General features: G+C 48.4%; 1 protein-coding gene across 1 annotated transcript in view; it reads left to right on the top strand.

Moving 5' to 3' along the window:
- Galphai (G protein alpha i subunit) overlaps positions 1-27,869 on the top strand; it is a 134,686-nt gene that overhangs the window by 77,864 nt on the left and 28,953 nt on the right. The gene's annotated exons all lie outside the window — the stretch shown is intronic.

Genomic DNA, 27,869 nt, shown 5'->3' with positions numbered 1-27,869 from the left:
TTGTGTTGTCAATAGTGCGTAGCGATTCTGTGGGCATAGAGCACGGTGTTCGAAGCCCAAAATCGCATTACATAGTTTATTATTGTATTATTGGTACACAGCAGTTTTGATTTCAGTTCGTAGTTGCCAGGCTTTTTCATGACGTCGGAAAACAGAAGACATAACATTGAAATGTTGTGTGGGCCGAAAACTGGTGACGTCAAGGAGGAGGCGCGTCATCTGCTTTGTTTTCAGTGTAACTGTCATGGCGGAGTCACACTAAACAGTTGGTCTACTGCATCCGTAAACATGTTTGCGTCGTTTTGGCGTTCCTGTTACGCCACGCCAACATGAAATATTTGGAAACATGCCCTTGTCGCCAACTCTCTCTCTGACTTGTTGCTCGTAGCAGTGCCGACGTCGGCCGCTGCTTCGCTAAAATTGTGCCCAAATTTCTGTGCTATGCGAGTGGCTGGAAAAAAAAAATTAAAGAGTGGGAGAGTCTTTGACTACGAAGGAGCGTGTGTAAATGCTTGCAAGTGTATAGTTTGAATCGCACTGATCAAAGCACCGTTTTGAGTGCCGCTTCATGTGTGCGAATCTGGTGATTGTTGAAATTCACAAAGTTTTAACGAATGAAAATGGTCATAGAGTATAGATTTGGCGACAGTAAACTGAAATCGCCCCGCAGGGGGCACCTGTTAAAGCAGGTGTTTGTGTGTTTTGTGTGACACCACGGACCCCGAGCACCCACGTTTAAGCCGTGCGTGGCATCGTCGTGTCTGGGGAAAAGAGGATCCTGGTGGTTGAGCCGATGCCGAGTGTTTGGACCTTTAAGGCCCCTCGGCGGAGGCAACACACCACTTTGGCCCACGCTTTCCATAGACGGCACCTCCGGCCTGACCCAACCGGGGGAAATCGGCAGTTGCCTTATCCTGTCCTCCCCTCCATCTTTTGCTTTCCTGTCCTCTTGCTTACAACTGTCCTGTCTCCACCTCTTTTCTTGGATTTTTCATTTTCCAGGCGGCAAGGGTTAACCTTGTGTGGCTAACCACCCTGTGTTACGCCATATTTGGTTATAGTCGGGGTGTAAGGCTGGCGTGGGCTGGACTTTCTCGGAACCTCCTGTCCCGTCCCCTTGTTGGGCTCGGTGGTGGGCGGCTGCCACCGTGGCCGAACATCAACATTATTTTTATGGCTTCTTTACTCTCACATGATCGATCCCGAAAAAGGGGTCGCACCGACGAAACCTCTAAATTCTTCCTGAAAAATCCAAACAGGTTCCCACAATTTCATGTAGTACACAGTGACACCGCTGAGAAAACGGCTAGACAAATCTCACCTTTCATAGTGACCAAGACACTGACAGAAGTAATAGGTCAGGGTTACAATGTGAAGAAACTTCCGAACGGAGACCTTCTATTGGAAATCTTCTATAATCATCAGCATGAAAAACTGTCCACATTAAAGTCCACACCGTTCTCTGAACACTGTCCGCGGAGTTATCTCTGACGATGACCTCAAATCCCTGACCGAAGAGGAACTTCTAGAAGGCCTCAAAGACCAAAACGTAACAGATGTCTACAGAATAAAAATGAGGCGTGATGACAGAGATTCCGACCAAGCACCTAGTCTTGACATTTACGCAAAGCATCCTCCCCGAATCAGTCGAAATAGGCTATGTGAAACTTTAACTCAGGAAATGTATTCCAAATCCTCGCCGCTGCTTCAAGTGCCAATGCTGTGGTCACAGCTCTCAGACCTGCTGCGGCCAGCCGAGATGTGCAAAATGTGCTTCCCGTGAACACGATTCCCAGAAATGTGAGGTTCAGCCACATTTGTGTGCCAACTGTGAGGGTAGTCATCTTGCCTATTCACGCACATGCCCAATATGGAAAAGGAAATCATTACCATCAAGGTCAAACAAAACATAACTTTCTGGGAAGCACGAAATTGTGTTCTGTCAAAAAACCTGCCTATTCTGTTGTGGCACAACAGGGCACTGAGCCTCAACAGACACTGGCACCTGCCTAGGTTTCACACAGTGAACCGGGAGCAGGGCCATCCGTGGCCTTGGTGGCTGCGGCCAGCGCTGCGCCACCAGCAGAAAAACAGGCTGCGCAGACCCCCAGGTCAGCCGGCCTCAAGGCCTCTCACCACACGGTGAGGGGAAACACAAACGTACCTGTGCGGTCCGCACGGGCGTCCAGCGTGTCAGAAGACTCGATGGACACAAGCCAAGGCAGTCCTGTGCCGTCGACGTCAGACGGACGGCGCAGCTCCTTGGATCGACAGAAAAGAGATAAGCCCCGAATCAGAGGGCCCGAAAACAAAACTTAGCTTTCTCTACTCATTTAATACAAAATTTCTTTAATACAATGGAACTGCAGAGGACTTTAACTAATATGAATGACATAAAATACTTATTGGCCACTCACTCACTACTAGCCTTGTGTTTGCAAGAAACAAATTTAGGTCCCAAACATAATAACATACTCAAAAACTATACAGTCTTCCGCCGCGACCAAGAGCAGGCTCTCTTGCTCTCAGGTGGCGTTGCCATCATGGTAAAAAATGGAGTAGCAGTTCGAGAACACAAACTTAAAACCAAGTTTGAAGCTATAGCGGTGACCTTACAGGCTTTTAAAACTATAACTGTGTGCTGCATATACTTAGAGCCACACCTTAAATTTAGTATTCATGAATTAGGAGATCTTTTAAAACATCTTCCAGAGCCATTTTTAATAGTAGGAGATTTTAATGCACATTCCATCCTTTGGGGCAGTAGAAAAACAGATACGAGAGGCGAAATCATTGAGGATTGTATACTATGTAATAATATCTGTCTCCTTAACACCGGGAAACCAACCTACTGTTCATCTAGTTCAGGAAAAATGAGCTGTATTGATTTATCCCTCAGCTCACCCTCTACTTTTACAGATTTTAAATGGGACGTCTTAGATAACCCATACGGAAGTGATCACTACCTATTAATCAGCTTAACATCTTCACCACAAATCATCCCATCCAAGCCGCGACGCTGGAAGCTGCATTTAGCCGATTGGGCACTGTTTCGAGAGAAGGCCAGCCTAGAAAAAATTACTTCAGATAAATATCATATAGATGCTTACTCAAATTGTATCCTTACTGCAGCGCACATAGCAATTCCTCAGTCCTCTGGAGTGGTGAAACAAAATCACAGTCTAGTATTCAAAAGAATGTAAACAAGCAAAAGAGGAACAAAACAAAGCATGGGGAATTTTTCGCAGGTACCCAACACAGGACAATTTCGTAAAGTTTAAAAAAGCAAGAGCCAAAGCCTGCTACATCCGCCGCCGCGCCGGAAAAGCCTCCTGGCAGAATTATGTAACTTCAATAAAAAGCTCAACAACATCAAAACAAATGTGGGAACGGGTTAGAAAGCTAATCGGCAGCTACTCTCCATTTACTATTCCCCTTCTAACAGCCCCCGGAGTACAGACAACTATACAAGAACAGGCCGACATTTTGGGTAAATACTTTTCTGCAATTTCCAGTTCATCACACTACACTCAAACATTCCTAAAATACAAAAACACAGCAGAGAAACAAAAACTTCCTACAAGTAGGGGTACAAAAGAACCGTATAATAGTTTAATTACACTACAAGAAATAAAAAATGTCCTAGCTGCCGGTAAACAAACTGCACCTGGTCCTGACCAAATTCACTACGAAATGCTCGCCCAACTATCCGAACCTGCTATAGAGGCACTATTAAAATTTTTTAACAAAATATGGGTCCTAGGAAAATTGCCAGAGGCGTGGAAAAAAGCTGTTGTCATACCATTTTTAAAACCCGGAAAGGAGCCGACATCTCCTGGTAGTTATAGGCCCATTGCTCTCACCAGCTGTTTAGCAAAATCCTTTGAAAGTGTTTCAAACATCACACTAACCTTTGTTTTAGAATCTCATGAACTTTTAAACATTCGTCAGTGTGGTTTTAAAAAAGGATGCTCAACAACTGACCATCTCTTGCATCTCGAAAACACTATCAGAGAGGCTTTTATACACCGACAGCATTGCCTTGCCGTTTTCTTTGACCTTGAGAAGGCATATGGTACAACTTGGAGGTTTGGGATATTGCGCGACGTGGCAGATTTAGGCATATGTGGCAGAATGCTAAAGCTGTTAAGTGACTTTCTGTCACATCGTTCGTTTCAAGTACGTCTTGGAACCACTTTGTCAAGAACCTTTCTGCAGGAGAATGGTGTGCCCCAAGGGTGCATTTTAAGCACCACACTATTTGTTGTAAAAATGAATACGATTAGTAAAGTAATACCAAATTCCTTAATGTATTCACTCTATGTGGACGACCTTCAAATAGCCTACACATCATGCAACATGTCCACATGTGAGAGACAGATCCTGTTAACAATGATCCTGTTAACAATAAATAAGCTAACAAAATAGGCCAGTGAAAATGGGTTTAAATTTTCTCTGCAGAAGACAGTGGCAGTTATGTTCTCGCTCAAACGAGACATACAGCCCAATCCTACCTTACACCTAAATGAAATCAAACTACCCGCAAACAATATCCATAAATTCTTGGGCATTACTTTTGACAAAAAACTCACTTTTCTCTCCCACATACAAGCACTAAAAAAGAAAGCCTCCAAATCCCTAAACATCCTAAAAGTCCTTTCACGCAAACATTAGGGATCTGACAGGGCATGCCTTTTGCATATACAGCAGAACCCGGTTATATCGAACCTGGATATATCGAATTTTGGTTATATCGAACTCAAGAAATATCCCCTTGAAAATCCCATGTAAAAGTATAGGAAAGCTGCGCCATATATCGAACTCAATTTCACTGGTCGTTCGATATATCGAACTCCGCACCACGCTCTGGAAAGTGTGCCTTCCCCAAAGACGATCGCATTACGCTTGGCCGTTTGCCGCGTGACGTTTTCAAGCCACGCGCGGAAGGAATGAGAGGGGACAGTTCGGCGACGGCTGGTCTGGGCAGCGCCGCGCCCATTCCCCAAAGGCGCGTGCATCTGCAGTTGTCGTTTCCCGCGCGCCAACACATAACGTTTGCAAGCCATGTGTGTGGGTGTGCCCATTCTTTTGCCGAGCTATCTCTCTCCTTCAGCACGCGCAACGCATGCGCCAAGCCAGCTCAGCCAGTCTTTCTCCAGCGTGTTTTGCGAACCCTCTGCGTGCGGCGGCGTGGCCACGGACGTGGCTATGGCGCCTGCGGATGTTACGAAGCGGCAGCTCTCTCAGTTTCTTTTTTTTTTTTTTTTTCGAGAGTCATCTTTTCTTATCGTTGTGCTGTACGCGCGGCGTAGCGTAAGATATGGCGGCTGCGCACGTTAGGAAGCGGCAGGTTTTTCTTTTCTTTTTTTTTTTTTTTCCGGGGATGTGTATATTTTTTTTATCGTTTATCCTTGCATGTATGAATCAGCGAAAGCACGCGGTCAGCAGCTGCGATCATGACGCCCGCCCCAAGCGCGGCGTGATAAATCGAACCAGGCTTGTGCAATCAAGCCATCACGGGCATTCTGCCAAGTTCGCTCCCCGCCACCGCAGGAGCTATCAAAAGATAAACGCGCCCTGACGTTATCGCTGCGCAGCATCTTGGCACGCTGCCAATGAGCTGTGGATGAGACGACCGAAACGGACTGAAGTGCGCCATCGACATGCAAGCGAAAATGCTCGCGATTTCTGCCGCCGCGGCGACGCAGAAACCTTGTTTTGAGCTGCCGCGGTGGCTCGAGCGGCGAGAGGGACGCAGTTCCAACAAATTTGAAAATTTTCGCTCTGTGGCTGCCGCTCATTGCTGAGATCGCTCAGTCGCTTGCATGTGAATGAGCTGGCCTTAACGCATTTTTTTTTTTTCGAATTCTCGGGTGCAAAAGTGGATGGTGGGTTCATTATGCGAGTGGGTTGATTACGCGACAAATACGGTATTGTTTTTTCGCATTGTAAGTGCCGTCACAAGCCGATTTCTGTATATCGAATTATTAATATATCGAACTCTTTCGCGAACCCCTTCGAGTTCGATATATCCTGGTTCGACTGTATATCGCTCTGTTGTGCGCTCCTCCTTGGACTATGGAAGCATAGTTTATGGAGCAGCTAGGCAATCATATTTAAAGAAATCAGATCCAGTGCATAACTTACGCCTCTGCCTTGCTTGTGGTGCATACAGAACGTCTCCCGTGCATAGCCTCTATGTGGAAACTAACGAGCCTTCACTGAAAGATAGACGAGCTTTACTTACATGCGCATATGTCCTCAGAATAAAGTCACAAAAAAAAAGCACCTGTGCTATTCAATAGTCACAGCTTGCCCCTCCAGAGTTATTTTCACAAAGAGGCCTGAGTCAACGAGGCCATTGATAATGCGGTTTGAAGAGATGCTGAGTGCCGTGGCATTACTTTTATTAGCACGTTTTTGCCGACTTCGCGATATCCTGTATAGCGAACTAGGTGCTGAAATTCGCTAAAATTCGCTAAAAGCGGGTTCAGCTATAAAGAAATACATATTTGATATATCGAACAAATCTCGGTAAGTCACGCTGTTCGTTATAACTGGGTTTGACTGTAACTATTAACCACGTCTTATTATCATGCACAGGTCTCGAAACACTAAGAAAAAAATATTTTACCCCATTTTACAAACAACACACTCCTTTTCACCCAAAACTGATTTTAGGCGAAGATGGACTTGTAGACTTGTCTTGTGTTTTCAGTTTTCTAAAAGAAGCAAATGTCTTATGCAAACTGTAGAATAAATCAAGTGTGCATCAGTAAACAAATTAAAACCTCAAGCTTTCCACATCATTGCATTAGCAGCTTATGCACCATAAAAACCAACACAACCCGTTTCGTAAAAGGAGACTTTCTAAACAAACTCTAGCTAGAACACACGCGTTTTCCCCCTTTGTTTCACACACAAAAAATAACCTTGCTCATGGCGCATGATAGCCTTAGTTGCTTATGCGCTGAAAAAACCCAACACACCAACACCAAACTGAAATCGACAATCCGCCTTTTGCGCGAGTTTTCTGCGCATGCGCGAAGCCCCAGCGGCGACTGATGAAAACACACTGAGAGGCGTCGACGGCGCTTCTCGTCGCCGCACTCATAGCCAACGCACGGGGGCTGGAGGCGCGGTACGTTCACAGCCTCAGTAAAACGATGCCAACCACCTGTGCCGCTTACGGCTGCCACTATCGAGGCGTGCCGGGATGCAAGACGCGTTTTGTTAGGTTTCCTTCGGCGAGCCGCGACCTGCAACGGCGTGAAGCTTGGATTAGGGCAACCAAGCGTCAAGACGTGAATGGGCGACCTTGGCAGCCGACTGCGCGAAAAACACTTCGTTACAGGTATGTATGCATCTAAAGGAAATGTGCATGATGAAAAGTATCTACCGGAGTTTGCACCAAGCCTGTAACCCACCAGTGATAGCCGCATACCAGTGATAGCCGCAATGAGCATTTGTTCGGGGCGTCTGATGGCGATGTATTTTGTCGTTTGTTTTATTTATGTGCGAAGGGGCCGGGTAGCGCAGATATCACAGGTGGCTGTGTGCGCTAGACCGTAATATTTAGCATGTTTTATCGCGACTGCCGCCTGACTAAAAAGAAGAAAAAAAAGGGTGTTTGTTGTGATGCACCGCCGTTAGCGAGCCGAGTGGTTGAGCTGGTCATGAGGCGCTCGCGAACGGCAGTGCATTAAAACGCCGTATTTTTTTTTTCTTGTTAGTGAGGTGGCAGTCACGATAAAACATGCTAAATATTACGGCCTAGCGCACAAAATACATCGCCTTCAGGCCCCGGTGCAACTGAAGCAATCACGCACCGAAGAAATCCTCATTGCAGCTATCACTGGTGCGCTACAGCCTGGGTGAAAATTCCAGTAGGTACTTTTCATCATGCCTATTTCGCTTAGATGCATACATACCTGTAGTATCTGTGTTTTTGCCGCTCGGAGCATAGGACGCACTTGACACTTGCACGACGCACAGTATTTTTTTTTTTTTTTAATTAAAGGCTCGCCTTCGTGCACGCCAAAGCATCCGGACTTTGTTCCTTTAATGTACGCAATCAGATGCACTTTGTTAGGGAGCTTGATAACCGTCGTCTTCGTCCAACCGTTTGCAACGGCAAGGAAACCGCCCGGCACAATAAATGAGTCTCCTGGAGGGTTCATGCTCGTTCACTTGCAGAGTGGATCGCTCTGGACGTAGAACAGAGTTGGTTCCTGACCGAGATGCGCATCCGATATGTAGGAGATTCACATGTGTCACCAAGTTGTTGATTCCGCAGAAATCGCGGCGGAGGCAGAAATGAACGTTGGAGATCCTTTCACAACAGAATGACCATTCTCTGTGCACCGAGAACCTTTTCACCACTGCGACCACATCCGTTCTGACTCCTGAGGCCAGAAACCGGCTACAGCTCTGAATCATCCATTGCCAGGAAAATGCAGCGCGTTTCCTGCAGGTGTGCATTCCGGCCGGGACAATGCCCTTTTCACGGGGTGTGTATATGTGACTCTCTGCCGATCTTCGTGGATGAAATCCTATAGCTGCACGGTTGTACAGTTGAATCCCGCCACAACGAATACCGCCACAACGAAATTTCCGCGACAACGAATAATTTTTTATTCCCCGCGAGTATCCTATAAGAATTAATGGCCTAAATTTCTCTGCACAACGAACCATTTTTGCAGAGCGTTTCCGCTTCAACGAAATTTTCATGTTCAAAATCGAAACCGAAACTAGTTTTATTGGCGAGAAGTCCAAGTCAAATCCAAAGCCACATTAAGCATGAAATCACGTGATTGCAGTTCCGCCATTTTGGCTTTGTGTCGTGGTCGCGTTGTTCACTCGCTGCCTTTCTCTTCGACAACGACGAGTTTTCATCCGCAGGACACGATGGCAACGCAAGTGAAAAAACGCAAAACTCTTTCCCTTGAGCAAAAAGCTCAAATAATCGCCCAAGCAGAAAGCGGAAGGAAGAAAGCGGCAATTGCTGAAGACTTCGGAATTCCTGCAAGTTCAATGTCAACGATTCTAGGCAATAAGGACAGCGTGAGAATGGCACTTGCTTCAGGCACATCCTCGAAGCACAAAAAGGTGACGCGGCCTCTCCATGAAGAGTTGGACAAAGCAGTGCATGCGTGGTTTGTGGAAGCACGAGCCAGCAACGTCCCCCTGTCCGGAAGCATCGTCCAGCAGAAAGCCTTGAACTATGCATGCCTACTTGGCATTGATGATTTTAAAGCCAGCATTGGCTGGCTAAACCGTTTCAAGGCCCGCCATAACATCGTTGGAAAAGTGTTGTGCGGCGAGTCAATGTCAGCAGACGTGGACGGAGCAGCTGCTTGGAAGGCGAGTAACATGGCCGGAATTTTAAGCAACTTCGCGCCTGCAGACATTTACAACGCCGACGAGACCGGGCTATTCTAAGAGATGTTGCCGGCTAGGACGCTCGACTTCAAGGGGCAGCGCTGTCACGGCGGCAAACACAGCAAAAAACGCATCACAGTGCTGCTTTGCACAAACATAGATGGCTCGGACAAGCGTCCGCCGTTAGTCATAGGCAAAAGTGCCAAGCCGCGCTGTTTTAAGGGAACTCGTAGCCTACCTGTGCAGTACAAGGCGAACAACAAGTCATGGATGACCCGCGCTATTTTCACCGAGTGGATGATGGCATTCGACCGCGACATGAAGCGGCAGGGCCGTAAAGTTTGCTTGCTTTTGGACAATTGTTCAGCGCATCACTCCGACGAAGTCAAGCTCACTAACACGGAGCTGAGGTTTTTCCCTCCCAATTGCACGTCTGTCTTACAGCCTCTCGATCAGGGCGTGATTCTTAGCCTGAAGCGCGCTTACCGCGGGAGGTTAATTCAGCGGCTGCTTTTTAACACTGAAACCGGCCGAGACACGAAGGTGGACTTGTACGTGGCACTGCAGATTATGTCTGCTGCCTGGAGCACACTGGGGCGCTCAGTAATTGTGAACTGTTTCAGGCACGCCGGATTTGCCGAAGGTCGACCCGTACACTCTGCTGGCCTAACACCAGGCGTTACAGACGACGACGAAAAGGCGTCACCGGCTCCGGGGATCGCGGCCGCCTGGAAAACGCTGGGAGAAATAGGAACCGTGCCGCCTAATCTCGAGCTCGACGAATACATCGGCGCTGACGCTTGTGTTGTTGTTCACGAAGATGTGAGTGATGAGCAGATCATAAAAGCTGCCCGGAATGATAAGGACTCTTCCGATGAAGAAGACGACGACGTACAGGAAGCGCCGGCTGCGGCAACCGCCGTACAGGTGATGGACGCTTTTGATGTCATCAGGAATTTCGTTGCTGTCCGAGACGACGATGTTGCAATGGGTTTGCTGACCGAGTGCGAAAATCGCGTGACGGCGTTGCTCGCCGTGAAGCGTAAGCAAACCAAGCTTACAGATTTTTGGCATTAAACGCCTTTGCTGCTGCTTGGGCAATTCTTTCTGCGTTTCACGTCAAATTTTTGCGATAACGAAGTTCCGCGAGAACGAATTTTTTTTCGTGCACCGTGAATTTCGTTATAGCGGGATTCAACTGTAGATGACGCGAGGAGGAAGCGACGCCCATTGCACCATGCCGGCGCCGCGGTGACCGCATTGTGCTCGGTAACTCAAAACACCCCCGCGCATATGCGCCGCTCAAAGTCACAGGAGACGATTCCACCTAGCTCTGCAGCATCAACAAACCCCTGGCTGCTTTGCCCTTTGAGATCCCTCTCTCTCTCTCTGCCCTCACGCTCTCCTGTCTGCCGAAAACCTGCACGCTGAGAGCGTCTTATTCTGTCACGTCGAACACGGCCCGCGCTACACGCTCTTGCAATACGAAGATAGTATATGCGTACGTGCGTTATGAGTGGATTGTGAAAACGCTCTACCTTCCCCCATACTGCGTGAACATGATATGCTGCAATCACTGTCACTACTTTCCGCTCCGAGGCCAAAAAAGGGGGGAAGCTTTCGCTTTCTACCAGCGTTGGCGTGGCCATTTCGTATGGTGCGCTTTCACGTCGTCTGCTACACTGCCGCTCAATGTGTTTCCCGCCCGCTCCCGCATGATGGCGCCACATCCTCGCGCAAAAGGCGGATTGCTTACATCGCAGAGCGTGCATACAATGAAGCGCCGGTGTGACCCCGATGCGCCCAGCAATGCTTCAAGCGGCCTGGAACAGTCGTTGGCGCTACTTGTGGAGAGAAAATTGTGCCGATTGAGCACAGCTGCCATACACACATTTTATCGAGCCTTACTTTATTACGAGATAGGCTTCCTGTTGTAGAGAAGTTGACGGAAGACGAAACTTTATTACAACGTTAAGGGAGGAGGCTACCTTTGAATACCAACTTTTTTGTTTTTTGAGATAATTGAATGAAATTTTTAGGGTAGACTCACGGCACATCCATTTGAACAACTGCATAGTTTCATGGAGCTGCGCACATTGGTACTCAAGTTACAGAAGTAGATCAGAATGGTTCACATGGGTTCCTTGTACCATGCCTGGTGAACTTGCATATGTTAGCACTATGAAATTCATTATGAAGGTTCCTGAATAGCTACCATGGGGCAAGACAGCCCTTTTTTTCAATTTCCCTGCTGAAAAATGTTAGCAGTGCATTGAGGCTAGTGCCACTAATTGGACTTGCATTAGTCTAATTTTGATTGTTCATTATAAATTCCAGACTCAATATTTTGAAAACATGAGCTTGTCTTGCCCTCGGAAATTTATTCAGGCACACAATAAGAGAATCCAGGTGGGAATCTGATTAGCAGTTCCATAGATACTGCGGGAATAAGCAACCATACCATGAAAAAAATTCATTCTGAGAAAATGACCCTTGAAGTTTTAAAACAGCATTTTCAAGTCTAAAGTGTTTTTCACTGCAACGTTGGGCCTCCACCTCGTCGATTCCCTCTGAAAGTGCATTTTCATGCGAACGGTGGACGACGCTGACGACGCGTTATCGATTGCGATGACAGACGTGATACGGGAGGCCGAGATCGCCGAGGTTGATATGGTTGGTATAGCAGGCACGCTTCAAATGTCGGCTCCTTACGTTGACACGAAAGATGCGCAGTTGGAAGTGGCAGCGCAGTCGGTCTAGTACAGTGAAATCCCGATATGATTCCCTCAGGCACCGAAAATAAAAACATATTATCCGAAAATCATATTATCCAAAATGGACTCCCAAAGATCACGAATAATACATACTTGGCACAGAACTCGCTTTTATTAAAGCATTTTAAAATAATCCGTCACTTTGCGCTGCACTTTTTGCTTTTCGAGGTCCTGCAGCAAGCTTTTTTGGAACTCGTAGAAACAAGTAGCAGTTTCCTCACTGAGCTCCGCAAACGCGACAAAGCCACGAAGCCTGTCCAAAGCTTCGAGTGCACCGTTAGTATTTAATGGCCGACGATCGCCGCTGCAATCTCTGGCGTCTTGGTTGTCATCGTCATCACTCTCCTCTTTAGTGGTAACATCTGCAATGATGTCCTGGACGGTGCACAATTCCATGTCACCCGTTGGTCGTCCGCCGATACAAACTCTTCCGGAGACACATCGACATTGAGGTCACCCCAGTCCATGATGTCAATCCCTGCGCCGTCATCTCCATTTTCCTCAGTATTGCCAGATGCACAAAAAAAGCCACACTTCTTGAAGCAGTTGGCGATGGTGTCAGGTTTGACGCGATCCCATGACATCGCCAGAAAATAGATGGCATCAAGAAAATCCACCTTCAAGCTGGCATCTTTCTGGTCAATCTTGGCCAAAAAGCGTCTGACCAACAAGCTCCTAAAGTGAAATTTCACGTTTCTAATGATTCCTGCATCTAGGGGCTGCAAGTGGCTGGTGCAGTTGGGCGGCAGAAAAATTACTTTGACGTTTTGCAGCCACAAAGTATCGACAGGGTGCGCGGCACAATTGTCGAGAAATAGAAGAATTCTACGCTTCTCGGCACGCATCCGGGCATCCAGAAGGGTGAGGAACTCTGTGAAAAGGGCTCCGGTCATCCATGCCTTCAGATTCGCTTTGTAAACGACAGGAAGGCATGGGTTCCAGAACTTGCCAGATACAGCGTGGCTTCCAGAACTTGCCAATGACGGTAGGCTTGAGCTTCTCGGTTCCATCAGCGTTGCAGCACAACAATACGTTGACTCTTTCTTTGCTTTTTCTTCCGCCTTGACACGTCTCACCTTTCATGCTGAGACTTTTCTCGGGCTGAAGGTTGATGAACAACCCAGCTTCATTTGCGCTGAACACATCCCTTGGCTGGTACTGAGCAATCACCGCCGGCAGAGTCGAAAGCCAGTTGGAGACCTGATCTTGGTCGGCAGTCTTCCCTTCGCCGGAAACGGTTTTATATGACAGGCCATGCCGTGTTTTAAAACGATGGAGTCACCCGCCCAAAGATTCAAAATCTTCGATGCCCAACGTGAGTGCTATCTCATCAGCTTTCTCGTAAACAACTGTCCCGTCCACGTTCACTCCCGCCGCCCTTACTTCCCTGAACCACGCCAGTAGAACCCCTTCCATCTTGCCATGCTGGGCGCCCTTTGTTTGCTTCACGCCGGCCCGAAGACGAATGTTCTTCCGAATTTCTTCTCGCTTGCCGACGATCGTGTTCAGCGTAAAGACAGGCAAACAAAGTTCGCGTGCCAGGTCGACACGTTTCTTCTGCGGATTTTCGTCGACTTTTGCGAGGATGTCGAGTTTTTCTTTCAGCGATAGATCTTTACGCTTCCTAGACATGGTGAAGCGCACGGGTGAAACGCGGCACCAAAACAGAAGAAACGATAAGTGCGAAGTGCAAGCTGAACGCTCGGAACACCAAAATCGCAACGAGAAATGGCAAGCACAAAGTCAACAAAGCCCACAGCATCGTCAATGCACGCGCCAATCACTGCTTCTTGGTCACGTGATTTTACCATGAGTACAATGTCTTAGGATAGATGGTGCTAAAAACCTTCGGTGTGCTTCGGTGCACTTAGTGTGTGAGCTTGCGAAAATGGCTTCCAGAGGCCGCCACACTGCTGCAGGCGCTGTGCTGAAGCATGGCCGGACTCGAGCTGAGCCGAGCCAGGCCGAGCCTCGAGCATACGAAGCGCATGTCACCGTGTCTTCAGTCCGCCATGCCTGTCGTTTCGCTCGCTGCGATAATTTCAGTAGCTCTGCCCACCCGCTGCAAAGGACTGGCTCTGATGGAGAAATGTGATTCTTACATGTGTCTAGCAAAGGTCATGTCCTCGAAACTGCGCAAGATTTACAGAAGACGTTTCCGCGATCATATTATCCAAACCAATGTGGAAATACGATCATATTAGCCGTACAAAAATGCATTACCTCTATAGGGCATCGGCCGGGAACGAAAAAAGAAGCATATTATGCCGAAAAACTTATTTAGCCGAATCGTATCAACGAGATTTCACTGTAATGGTGTAGCAGAGGCAGCACTGATAGAAGCGTCTCCGCACCATTGGCAACGCACTTCGCTAACTTCGCGATTCGGACGGCATTCACAGGACGACGTATGCAGTGTTTTGAACCTCTTAGCGCGCATCGTGGCCAACCGTGCAACAATCCACAAGGTGCACAAAACCGTTCAAAACACGCCACTAGAATCCATAATGAGCGATGATCACGACGATCTCAAAAATGGTGAAATTTGAAATAATTTAGCGAGCACACAAAGAACGCCAGCTCAGTAGGCAGCCGGAGCAGACGACGCGCCGGGGAGGGGCCACCGCGTCGGCGCACGCAGCAGCCAATAGCTGTCGCGCGATCCCCCGCGTTTTCACGGAGCGCGCGCTTTGACCAATCACAGCCCGAATTCGAGACACGGGAAGCTCAACAATCCCTGTGAGGCCCCCAATCACAAACGAGCCATGCTTCCCGACGAAGGCAACATGGCAAAGGCAACATGGCAAAGGGCAAGCATTCACAAACAAAACAAGACCAAGATGGCGGCGCTCGGTTCAATGGCAGAGAAATGGCGCGCGCGAAGTTTGGGTACTTTCGCCGTTCGCTCGCGACTCTGGGGCTGCCGCGCCCAGTTGTGTATTTAATTTAAAGCAGTTCCACGATGAATTAGGTGTTTATAATTATAGAAAAGGTAGTTTATAACATATACAGCCGAGATATGTACTTTTTGAAAAGCCGACTTTTTCGCGATTTTTCGACTTTCTAAGCCCGCGTCCCGGGGCGACGCGGGGATCAGATCGTGAAAATCGTGTAAAAAATCGATTTTTGGAAACCACGCGTTTCGGTATCTACAACACCTAATCTGCATTATATCAAAGTGGTTTGGCTGAAAACGTACTAAAAGTGCCAGAAAAAAAATAATTTGTCAGTGCACAGGGCAAAAAAGCAGCTTTAAATCGCGCAAAATCACCGAAGAATGCGGAGCCATATCTCGTCTTTCCCGCCACCGAGCGCCGTCGTATTGGTATCGTTCGAAAGATTAGCGTCTCGCCGTGCCGTTTGTGAATTCTTCAGTCGTCGCCATCTTGTAACAATCGCACAAACACAAAAGAAGCGTGGGTCTGCCGGGTGTGGATCACGCGGGCCCTTCGATGAAAGCGCGCCTCAGATTGGCTGCCGTGTTGAAAGGCGCCTTCCCATTGGCTGCTGTTGCGGCAGTGGGCAAGTTGCTTCATGAACCACGCCGGTGTCTTCATTTCTCGCAGCTCCCATGATAGAGATGGATCGTCGCTCATTTGAGAAGAAATTTTTGACGAAGCACGCTTTCGGAAAACGGAAGCGCAAGCCTCCTACGGCGAGAAAAATACGGCGGCCAGCACGAGACGCGGAGCCGGCGGAGCACCTGACTGAACATGTGGATAGCGTGTCGTGCTCTCTTGCACCGTTCGACAGCAGCAGCGAAGCTGGTAATCGCCCCATGCCATCAACGCCGATCACCCAGACGACGAATAACGCACCAGCGGAGACTCTCGCACCACGGCGAGCGGCCGCGATAATCAGCAGTCAAGATCGCGTCGTTCCAAGCGACGCTGGTCGAAGGTCACCATCGCCAGCAGAGACTGTGTACTCTGTCTCGGGCGCCTCGCGTGACTTGGACATTCAGCCTGCGGATGAGCCCCAACCATCGACGAGCTACAGTGGGGTGCCTGAAAATTCACCGGATGATTTGTCACCCGACCGTCGCACCATTCAGGCGCGCCACAAGCCGCCTTTCGTGTCTGCGATGACGGCAGAAGCGCAGGCATGCGGCGTTCGCGACTCCCTTCACGCAGTGTCCGCAACTCAACGGAAGTTGGGCTTGATGAAACAGCAAGGCGAGGAACAACTTTTGGCTCCTTCTGACAGTGAGTTTATTCTTGTTCAAGTTTTAACAGTCAACTCTTTGCTCGCTAAAACTTTGTGCCCAAGCTGTCAACAGTGTTCTGTGAGTGTACTCTGCAGTACAAGACTCGGTTTGGCCGTGAAAATGGTGCTGTCATGCACTGCTTGTGGCCCAATCGAGTCCCAGTGGTCATCTGAAAGGAAGGTAGGTGCACGGGTGTTTGATGTGAACATTCATTCAATGCAAGCTGTTAAAACAATAGGGAAAGGGCAAACAGCTCCGAACGATTTCTGGGCCATCATGAATGTGTCCCATCGTGGATTACACCACAAGACTTTCCAAGTCACTTGAAGGAGTTATTCAAGCCTGCTGCAGAGGCGGCTGCCGACAGCGTCTTTAGTGATGCCGCAGCTGCTGTGAAAAGTGTTTACAGGGAGATGGAGGTTGGCTTCACAAAAAATGTGACCGTTGTTTATGATGGCACGTGGTTGACGCGCGGTCATAGCTCCCATATTGGAGTAGAGTGCATTAGAGAGTTTTATACAGGGCTTGTGCTGGACAGCATTGTTCTTTCAAACTTCTGCTTTGGGTGCAGCTTAGGGCCAGCAGAGAGTGACTCAACACACCTTCAGTGGAAACAGCAACATCGGTGCCAAAAAAACACGGAAGTTGGCTCTGGCAGAATGGAAGTGGTGGCCGCATTGCAGCTTTTTGGCCGTTCATTGGCCAAGAACGACCTGCGATATACAGCAGTTGTCTGTGATGGAGACAGCCGTGTTTTCCAGGCATTGCAAGATGAACAGCCCTATGGGTTTATACCAGTCACAAGAGAAGACTGCATAAATCATGTCAAAAAAAGAATGGGCACAGGCCTTTGCTCCATAGTGAGTAAGGCCAAGAAAGGGGAACCACTCGGTGGCAGAGGTGTGCTCACGCAACAGCTCATAAAAAAGCTCACCAACTACTATGGCCTGGCCATCAGCAGGAACACCAATGATGCTGCTGCGATGCACAGAGCTGTCATGGCCACATACTGGCACGTAACATCTACTGACAGTGACCCCCACCATGAACTGTGCCCCCCTGGTCCACTCACCTGGTGTGAGCTGAGAGCAGCAGAAGCAAAAAATGAAGCACAGCCTGCTCATAAATATAAGCTTATGAGCAGAGTTGCCCAAGCCATGCTGCCCTTGTATCAGCGCCTTTCAGACGTCCGCTTGCTAGAGCGCTGCAAGGATGGAAGGACACAGAATGCAGCTGAGAGTTTGACAATGTGGACCAAATAACAGAATGCAAAGGACGAGCGTGCCTCACTTTTTGCAGTCGAGACAGCTGTAAATGAGACAGTCATAAAGTACAATTCAGGGAACCAAACAGCGTACTCTGAAATGTGTGCCAAGTTGGGTGTACACCCTGGTGCCCTTGCTGTCTGGAGGGCTCAAGAAAAGGACTATGAACGCTCAAAGAAAGCTTCAAGAGCTCACCAAACAAAGAGGCAAAGGTGTAAAAAGATGCCTGACAGCAGTGATGTAAAATATTACTGCCCTGGTGCCTTTTAATAAATGTGCAGTGCTTGCAAAACTTTGCAGGCCGCTTTTTCAATTTCGTTTTTTTTTGTCGATCACCTTGCTCGTGGAAAGCATAGCCCTACAATGGATGAACCGATTTTTATCTAGATTGTTTTGCTGTGATCCTTAAACTGTGCTGTATTTAAAGACAGTCTTGATCTTTTTCATTATTTCAGATATCTTTTCATTATTTTATTATTTCACAATAAGTACTTGGCTCTATGCAGTGACGCACAGTCGTGTGCATGTAATGTTTGATAAAAAATTATTAGCGCTTGAAAAAAAAAATCTAGCACTGTCTTGCTGTAGATTAGACATTTGGGCAAGCATGCAAGCAAAGTATTCTTGGCTCCCTACCATGTTTTGTTACTGTGCCAGGCTTTTCACGAGCAGCGAACATATAAATTGCTATAAAACAAAAACTAATGAAGATATCTTCATGAAACTTTATATTTTTCTTTTTATTGCAATCTGCAGTATGTGTGAAATAATAAAGTTAGTTTTGATCCCCTCCTCCCCCCTTAAGTCGCTGACTCGTTTCGGAGTGCCGTCCGGCAAAAGCGACTGGGCCTGGCGACGAGTAAGGCAGGCAGAAAGCAGTGCAGTTCATCTCCTGGCACGCTCGCAGGAGGTGCCGTTGTGAAGGCTCCATACTTTTTGCAGGCATATGCTACTGTTGCACGAGTAAATCAGCACTCATTAACATTTGTCTTTTCTGGTACAAAGCCAAGGAGTGTCACGCTGACTCAGTGCTGCGCCGCTGGCCACTCCGGTCTCTGCTACGGCGTCCGAAAACAGCACCCTCCGCCGACCATTGCCGCGCTTTCGGCGGCAGCCTTTGCTAATTTTAGTGAATGAATTTGGCGTGAGCGCCACCACTGGAGCAAACAGCGCTAGTGTCGATCTAGGGGAGCAAGTGGGATCACGTGACTCCTCTTACTGCTGCTGGAGCAGGCGCGGTATTGAATTTGTGCATTTGCTACCATATTTGCTCGAATCTGAGCCAGCCGCAATTCCAAGCCTACCCCCAAAACTCGCGAACCTGGGAAATTGGGGGGAAGTTGGGGGGGGGGGGGGGGGGGCGAACCTCGAGTGCAGGTTGACAGAAAGAGACCACCCAGAACAAGAAAGACATTTATTCAAATGAAGGCCGACAGATCACTTGTCGTCGTCTTCCTCGCTGGAGGCTTCCTTATCACTGTATCCATCCCACAGCGCGCTGTCCTCGGTGTCATCCAGCGCGTTTAAAATGCAGAATTTACGGAATGACCGCATGATCATCTCCGCGGGGAATATCTTCCCACGCTGCTGCAACCCATTTGGCCACTTGACTGAGCGATACGCGTTTAATGCGACCTGTCGGAGTGAGCTCGTGATCTTCTTCAGTCAGCCAATCAGTGTAGTACTTTCGCACTCTAGATTTAAAGGGCTTGTTGATCGCGACATCGAGTGGCTGAAGCTGACTGGTCATGCTGCCAGGTATTATAGGCACATCTGTTCCACCTTGTTAGAGTGCAGCCTTCGCGCCGTCCGTCAAGTGTCCACTGTACGAGTCTAAGACCAGGAGGGAGTCCCGACACAACAATGCACCTGGTCGACGGTGCCACACGAGCCTAATGCATTCTTCGACCATTGCCGCGGTCATCCATCCATTTTCATGCACACGAACGATGACATTTTTCGGAAACTCTTCTTTCGCAGGAAGAGTCTTCCTCTTGAAGATGATCATCATCATCATCAGCCTGACTGTACCCACTGCAGGGCGAAGGCCTCTCCCATATTTCTCCGCTTAACCCGGTTCTGTGCTAGCTGCATCCACTTGACCCCTGCAAACTTCTTAATCTCATTCGCCCACCTAACTTTCTGCCGCCCCCTGCTACGCTTTCCTTCCCTTGGAATCCAGTTCGTTACCCTAAGGGACCATCGGTTATCCTCTCTTCGCACTACATGTCCTGCCCATGTCCATTTCTTCTTGATTTCCACTAGAATGTCGGTAACTTGAGTTATTTCTCTGACCCACTCTGCAAGCTTCCTATCTCTTAATGTTACCCCTACCATTTTTCGTTCCATAGCCCTCTGGGTTGTCCTCAACTTAAGTAGAACTCTCTTGGTTAGCCTCCACGTTTCAGCGCCATAGGTGAGTACAAGTAAGATGCAACTGTTATATACTTTCCTCTTTAGCGATACCGGAAAGCTGCTAGACATAATCTGCGAGTGCTTGCCAAATGCGCTCCATCCCAATCTTATTCTTCTTGTTATTTCCTTTTCATGGTCCGGATCTGCGGTTACTACCTGTCCTAAGTAGACATATTCGCCTACTACTTCCAGTACTTCGCTACCTAATGTAAACTGCTGTTCCTTCCCGAGGCTATTGAACATTACCTTAGTCTTCTGCATATTGATTTTCAAGCCTACCTTTCTACTTTTCCTGTCTAGGTCATCAATCATTATTTGTAGTTCATCTCCAGAGTTGCTTAGCAAGGCAATGTCATCAGCAAATCTCAGATTACTGAGGTATTCTCCATCTACCCTTATCCCTAACTGCTCCCATTCCAAGTCTCTGAATATTTCCTCTAACCAAGCTGTGAATAGTACTGGGGAGATTGTGTCTCCTTGCCTAACACCTTTCTTTATGGGAATTTTGTTACTTTCTTTATGCAGAACTATGGTTGCTGTGCAGCCACTATATATATCTTCCAGCATTTTCACGTACGGCTCGTCTACCCCCTGATTTCGCAATGCCTGCATCACCGCCGAGGTTTCAACTGAGTCAAATGCTTTTTCGTAATCAATGAATGCTATGTATTAGGGCTGGTTATATTCCGAGCATTTTTCTGTCACCTGATGGATGGTATGGATATGATCGATAGTAGAGTACCGTTTCCGAAACCCTGCTTGATCCTTTGCTTGATTGAAGTCTATGGTTGTCCTGATTCTATTAGCGATTACCTTAGTAAATACCTTATACGTAACAGACAGTACGCTGATTGGTCTGTAATTTTTAAGGTCCTTAGAGTCCCCTTTCTTATGAATGAGGATAATGTTTGCATTCTTCCATGGTTCCGGTACCGTCGATGACACCAGGCACTGCGTATACAAGGTGGCCAGTTTTTCTCACACAATATCCCCCCCCGCCCTTCAGCAAATCCGTAGTTATCTGATCCTCTCCAGCTGATTTCCCCCTTTTCATAGTTTCTAATGCTTTCTTGACCTCGTCCTTCGTCACTTGTGGAACGTCTGAATATTTTTCCCTACTGCCAATCTCATTACGGTCCTGACTACTTTGGCTACTGTGGAGATTTGTATAGAACTCCTCGGCTACTTTGACTATCTTATCCATATTCGTGATGACGTTGCCCGCCTTGTCCCTTATCGCATACATCTGGTTTTGCCTATGCCCAATTTCTTCTTTACCGCTTTAAGGCTTCCCCCGTCCTTTACAGCATGCTCAATTTTCTCCATGTTATACTTCCTTATATCGGCCACCTTGCGCTTATTGATTAGCTTTGATATCTCGGCCAATTCGATCCGGTCTGTTGGATTGGAAGCTTTCATTTTCTGGCGTTTCTTAATCAAATCTTTCGTCTCCTTAGACAGCTTACCGGTATCCTCTCTAACTGTCCTACCGCCTACTTCTACCGCGCACTCAGTAATGATATCTCTGAAATTATTGTTCCTTGCTTCTAGGGTAATGTCGCCATCCTCGGTTAGAGCTGAATACCTATTCTGTAGCGAGATCCTGAACTCTTCTGCCCTCCCCCTCACCGCTAATTCGTTGATGGGTTTCTTTCTTACTAATCTGTTGCGTTCCTTCTTCAGATTTAGGCTAATTCGGGACCTCACCATCCTGTAGTCACTGCATCGCACTTTCCTAATTACCTCTACATCTTGCATAATGGCGGGTGTTGAACACATTATGAAGTCGATTTCATTTTTAGTCTCCCCGTTCGGACTTTTCCATGTCCATTTCCAGTTCTTCCGTTTGCTGAAGAAGGTATTCATGATTCGTAAGTTATTGCGCTCTGAAAACTGAACTAGTAACTCCCCCCTGCTATTCCTAGAACCAATGCCATAGTCGCCTACTGCCTTGTCTCCTGCCTGCTTTTTCCCTACCTTGGCATTGAAGTCGCCCATTAGTACTGTATACTGCGTCTTTACTTTTTGCATTGCCGATTCTACATCTTCGTAGAAGCTTTCAACTGCCTGGTCATCATAGCTGCATGTAGGTGCATAGGCCTGTACAACTTTCAGTTTATACCGCTTATTAAGCCTAATTACGGTGCCTGCCACCCACTCATTAATACTATAGAATTCATCGATATTACCCGCTATATACTTATTGACAAGGAAACCTACTCCTAGTTCTCGCCTCTCCGGGAAACCTCGATAACACAGTACATGCCCATCCTTCAGTGCAGTATATGCCTCATTCGGCCTCCTAACCTCACTAAGCCCTATGACATCCCATTTCATGCCCTCTAGTTCCTCTAACAGCACTGCTAAACTAGCTTCACTAGCTAGGGTTCTAGCATTAAACGTTGCCAGGGTCAGTTTCCAATGGCGGCCCGTCTAGCGGAGCCAGGCTTTCTTAGCACCCCCTGCTGCGTCACAGGTCTGACCGCCGCCGTGGTCAGTTGTTCCGCAGCCGCTGGTGACTGAGGGCCGGGGTTTTGTGGAGCTTATCATGAGAGGTTGCGGCCAATCACTGCACCAGGGTGGCCAACTCCTGTTCTGGTGAGGGAGTGCGTTGCCGGAGGTGTTCACTGGCATCAGGTCGCACCCCAATCCTGTTTATGCAATTCCATCGACACGCGGATTTGTTTTTTTTTTTTTTTAAATCCGTGGAGAATCGCGCTGCACCGGGATTTGAACCCCGGTCCTGTTACATGCGAGGCAGATGTTCTACCGCTACGCCACCGCTGCAGGTCAAACCCGGATATATCGAACTCGAAGGGGATCGGGAAATAGTTCGATACAGTTGACTCCCGTCAAGACGAACTCGCTTAAGATGAACCCTTGATTAAGATGAACAGTGGAGGTCGTTTGTTTGGTTCCCCATAGAGTCAATGCAAAACAAATCCGCTTAAGATGAACACTTTGCAATCGCTAATCGGTTAAGATGAATTTTCACGGCCGGCCGCACCCCGCCCGCGCAGCTTACTCGACCGTCCGAGCAGCGCTTCAGTGGAAAGAAAACGCCGACGCACGCAGACCCAAGCACGTCGGCGTCGGAAATGCAATTCTACGAAGGCGGAAGAGTGCCGCTGCTCGTCCTCTCCCACCGTTCCACCGCTCACTCCTTTTGTCCCCGCAATAGGAGTAGGTTCGCGTTTCGCGTCGCGCCGGCTGTCTTGGTACGACCTCGGGCAAGGACGAAACAGAGCGCAGAGAGGAAGAGAGAGAGAGAAAAAAAAAAGAGCATGCGCGGCCCGGCCAGCAAAACTAGCGAAATGCGGGAAAAAAAACTGTGAGAAGAAAAAGCAGCCAATGACGTTTGCCAATGGTGATCACGTGATAGTGTCGTCATGCCAGTGCTACCGAGCTCCGCGCCTTTGCTGACCGCCAAGACTCCTACTACGCAGTGCACAGATTCATTGTTCGTGGTGGGTGTGCGCGTCGTGTCCCGCAATTTTCTACCAGGCTGTACGCTGTCACCTCGTGGTGTGCGGTGTTTGTTTTCGTGCGCGCCGTGTTCGCCATGTTGCTACTATGGACTACCTCAAGCACGACACTGTCACCAGGGCTTACCAGGACGTCAGCGAGCGCCTCGGTGGAAAACCCCTATGGGGTCTGTCACACTGGAGACCGGGGGCCAAGGTGGTTCCCGAGATTGGGGTCAGCACGCGGGAACCCTGAATTGGCGACGGTGCCATCCGATACACTGCCTTTCTGGAGCGGCCATCGGCATTCTCGATGGGCATGCAGACTATGCCGCCACCAGCGATGGTCGGTTGAGACTTGGTCTGCGCCGTGTCCAGGTAGTACATGGTCTTGGAGCCTTGCCTGACTGCGGTGCCCATGGTGGCTGTCGGCGCTGGGTCCCTGCTAAGCCTTCCCCTGGCCAACAACTCAAAAAAAGCCGCTTGAGCTTCGTGAGAAGGCCGAAGTTTTGACCGAAGTTCGCGCCGGCCGGCTTTCAAAGACTGAAATAGCTCACAAGTTCGGCATCGCGAAAAGTACCGTGAGCGGTATCGTGAAGGACGAAGTGCGGATTACCAGTGCTTTGGAAGATGGTGAGTTTGCGCCGAAGCGGAAGAGGATGCGCACAGCTATGCACAAAGACCTTAAAGACGTTTTGCTTGCCTAGGTGAAGAGAGGGCGCAGTGCGAATTTGCCAGTGAATGGAGTGCTACTGAAAGCTAAGGCGGAAGAAATTGCCCTGCGACTGAATGTCGAGTTTACGTGCAATGGGTGGCTCGACCGTTTTCGGAAAAGGCATGGACTGGCCTTTCGTTGTGTTGTCGGCGAGGCCGCTGCAGTGGGTGAAGCGGTCTGTAGCGATTGGAGGCAGAACAAGATGAATGAACTCATGGATGAATATGACCCTCAAGACATATACAATGTGGACGAAACTGCGCTTTTCTACCAGCTACATCTAAATAAAACGCTCGCATTTGCTGGTGATGACTGCGTGGCGGGCAAACGGAGCAAGCTTCGAAAAACTGTCCTCGTGGGCGCAAATATGACTGGGACTGACAAACTAAAGTTGCTGGTGATTGGCAAATCTAAAGCACCACGCTGCTCTAAAAACATAAAAACGCTGCCGGTCACGTACATGGCTAATTCAAAACCGTGGATGACGCAGGTACTTTTCGAGCAGTGGCTTCAAGAGAGGGATCGCCACTTTCAGAGACAGAAGAGAAAAGTTCTTATTGTTGTTGACAACTGTCCCAGACACGGCCACGTCGCCGGACTTTATGCTATCCGACTAGAGTTTCTACCAGCGAATACAACGGCGAAGCTGCAGCCTATGGACCAGGGAGTAATAAGTAGCTTGAAGAGGCACTATTGTTGCTCTCTGCTGCAAAGGATGCTGATTTGCATGGAGAGCAGTAAGGAGTACACAGTTAACCTGTTAAGTGCTGTCCACTTACTGACGAGCGCCTGGGAGCAGGTTACTCAAGCCACTATTGCCAACGCCTTCCGCCATGCAGGATTTGTGGCGCTTAGTGATTGCTCAGTGCAGAATGACTGCGATACTACGAATGAGGACCACACTGCGAACTTGGAGGATAGAAGCATTGTTTCTGCGCTGAGCAGTAAGGGTGTGTTCATTGACATCAGTGCGTATGTCAGCATTGGCGAAAGTGTGGAAACGTGTAGGGCTGACACACTGGACGCTCTGATTGAAGAAGTGCTTGACCTACCATCGGAAACTGCTGCTGAAGATGACATCTTGAATGTTATGCCTGAATCTGCACTAGTTACCTGTGATGCAGCTGATGCCTGCCTAGACACTTTAGTGCAGTTTTTTGAACAGTGTGAGGGCACTGAAAGGTATCTTCAAACGTTAAGCGAGATGTTTGCTTTTGTAGCAGGCCGTCGATTTTCACAACAGACACAAAAAGAAAATAACAGACTGGGTAACAGTCAACAATGCCTGATGCCTTACTACTGCAAAGTGTAGTAGACAATCATTAGTCCAATAAATGCTTGTATTGCCGTTTATTTTCCTGAAAGGCCATTTTATTCATTTGTTCTCATATACGAGATATTTGGACACACTCTGCATGCTCAAGCATCATTTTTGGAAGCACTCCTGATTAGACGAACTTCTGATAAGACAAACAATTTTCATGGTCCCTTGGAGTTCGTCTTAAAGGGAGTCTACTGTATATCGATAATTCGATATACAGAAATCGGCTTGGGGCGGCACTTCCGATGCGAAAAAACGATACTGTATTTGTCGCGTAATCAACTCACTCGCATAATGAACGCACCCTCCACTTTTGCACTCGAGAATTTGGAAAAAAAAGCGTTAAGGCCAGCTAGCTAACATGCAAGCGATTAAGCTATCCCAGAGACGAGCGGCAGCGACAGAGCAAAAAATTTTCAACTTGTTGGAACTGCGTCCCTCTGCCCCTCTGCCGTACAAGCCACCGTGGCTGCTCAAAACAAGGTTTGTGTCGCCGCGGCAGAAATCGCCAGCGTTATCGCTTGCATGTCACACTCCGTTTCGGTCGTCTCATCCATAGCTCATTTCTTGGCAGCGTGCCAAGATGCTGCGCAGCGATAACGTCGGTCGTGGCGTGTTTATCTTTTGATAGCTCCTGCTGCGGCGGGGAGCGAACATGGCAAACTGCCCGTGATGGCTTGATTGCACAAGCCTGGTTACATTTTAGCACGCCACCCTTGGGGCGGGCGTAGTCTGCTGCAACAAAATCATTGGAGAGTGTGATAAAGTAGCTGCAAATGCTGTTTGAAGTGAAAAATGCTAAAAGCCGGTGTCATGATCGCAGCTGACTGCGTGCTTTCGTTGATTCATACATGCAAGGATAAACGACTCCCGCAAAAAAAAACAAAACAACATACTTCGTAATGCCACATCTTACGCTACGCCGCGCATACAGCACAACGATAAGAACAAACAACTCTCGCAAAAAAAAAAAAGATAGATCTGCCGTTTCTTAACTTCCGCAGGCGCCATAGCCACGTCAGCCGCCGCGCGCAGAGGGTTCGCAACACACGCTGGAGAAAGCGTCCGACGTTCTGTCTGAAAACGGGCTGAGCTGGCTTGGTGCATATGTAGCGCGTGCTACTGCGAACGAAGGCCAGATGGAGAGAGATAGCTCGGCAAAAGAATGGGCACACCCTTGCGCTTCGCTCTATCGCGTTTTCCCCCCTCTCGTTCCCACCGGTTCTGTCTGGTTCATTCACGCACATGGCTTGTAAACGTCACGTGCTGGCGTGCGGGAAACGATAACTGCAGATGCGCGCGCCTTTGGGAAATGGGCGCGGCGCTGCCCTAGCCGAACTGTCCCCTCTCATTCCTTCCGCGCGTGGCTTGAAAACGTCACGCGGCAAATGGCCGAGGGTGATGCGATCGTCTTTGGGGAAGGCACACTTTCTAGTGCGTGGTGCGGAGTTCGATATATCGAACGACCAGTGAAATCGAGTTCGATTTATGACGCGGCTTTCCTACACTTTTACATGGGATTTTCAAGGGGATATTCCGTGAGTTCAATATACCCAAAATTCGATATATCCGGGTTCGATATATCTGGGTTCAACTGTAACAGGAAATGCCGGCCCTCTGCGTCTTAACAAAATTAGCGACTTCTTCTTCCACCACATGGTGACGGCCTCTGCGGGGTCCGGAAAATGCCATTTGGGTTGCAGCGCAGTTGAACAACTAGTTCCGTTGTTCTCGCCAGCGGCGGATATTTGTTGCGTTCACGCAGTACTCTTGCTGTGCTTGAAGGTTGGACAAGCTTTCTGCCGCAAGCACAACTTTCCGCCTGAAAGCAGCAGTATAAGGACACCGCTTATTTGTTGGCGCCATCACATCGGGAAACGAAGTTCACGAATCGAGAGAACCGCATGGAGAGTCCATGGACACGCTAGCAATTGCTGTAGGCCTTACCCACAGGCCATCGCTATTCACATGCGCCATACCGCGATGGCGATTGTGCAGCCACATTTTCGAACCTAAGCCAACACCTAGAGCATTACATGCATGTTGCGATATGTTGAGGTATGCATAAAAAAAAAAACGCTACTGTGCGTGGGGAAAACAAATATTCACTTGAACCAAGAGTGCCAGTGAAGTAGCCAGTGCGCAAGAATTTCCTGTGTGAAACTCACTTCTTCACACTGGCTACACAAATTAATCAACGTTTTTCCTACAGTAAAACTTGTCTGCTCAACTATGTTCAAGGGAGCAGACGAACTGCCTCTTCCACCGGCGCTATTCGAAGGCGCTCAGCATCTATCGGGCACCTGACAGCTCCGCTGCTCTTGTGG

This window comes from Amblyomma maculatum, chromosome 1 (genome assembly GCF_055883805.1).
Source record: "Amblyomma maculatum isolate TAMU_Amacu chromosome 1, ASM5588380v1, whole genome shotgun sequence".
NCBI classification, from domain to species: Eukaryota; Metazoa; Arthropoda; class Arachnida; order Ixodida; family Ixodidae; genus Amblyomma; species Amblyomma maculatum.
This window is presented reverse-complemented; position numbering and strand designations above follow the sequence as displayed.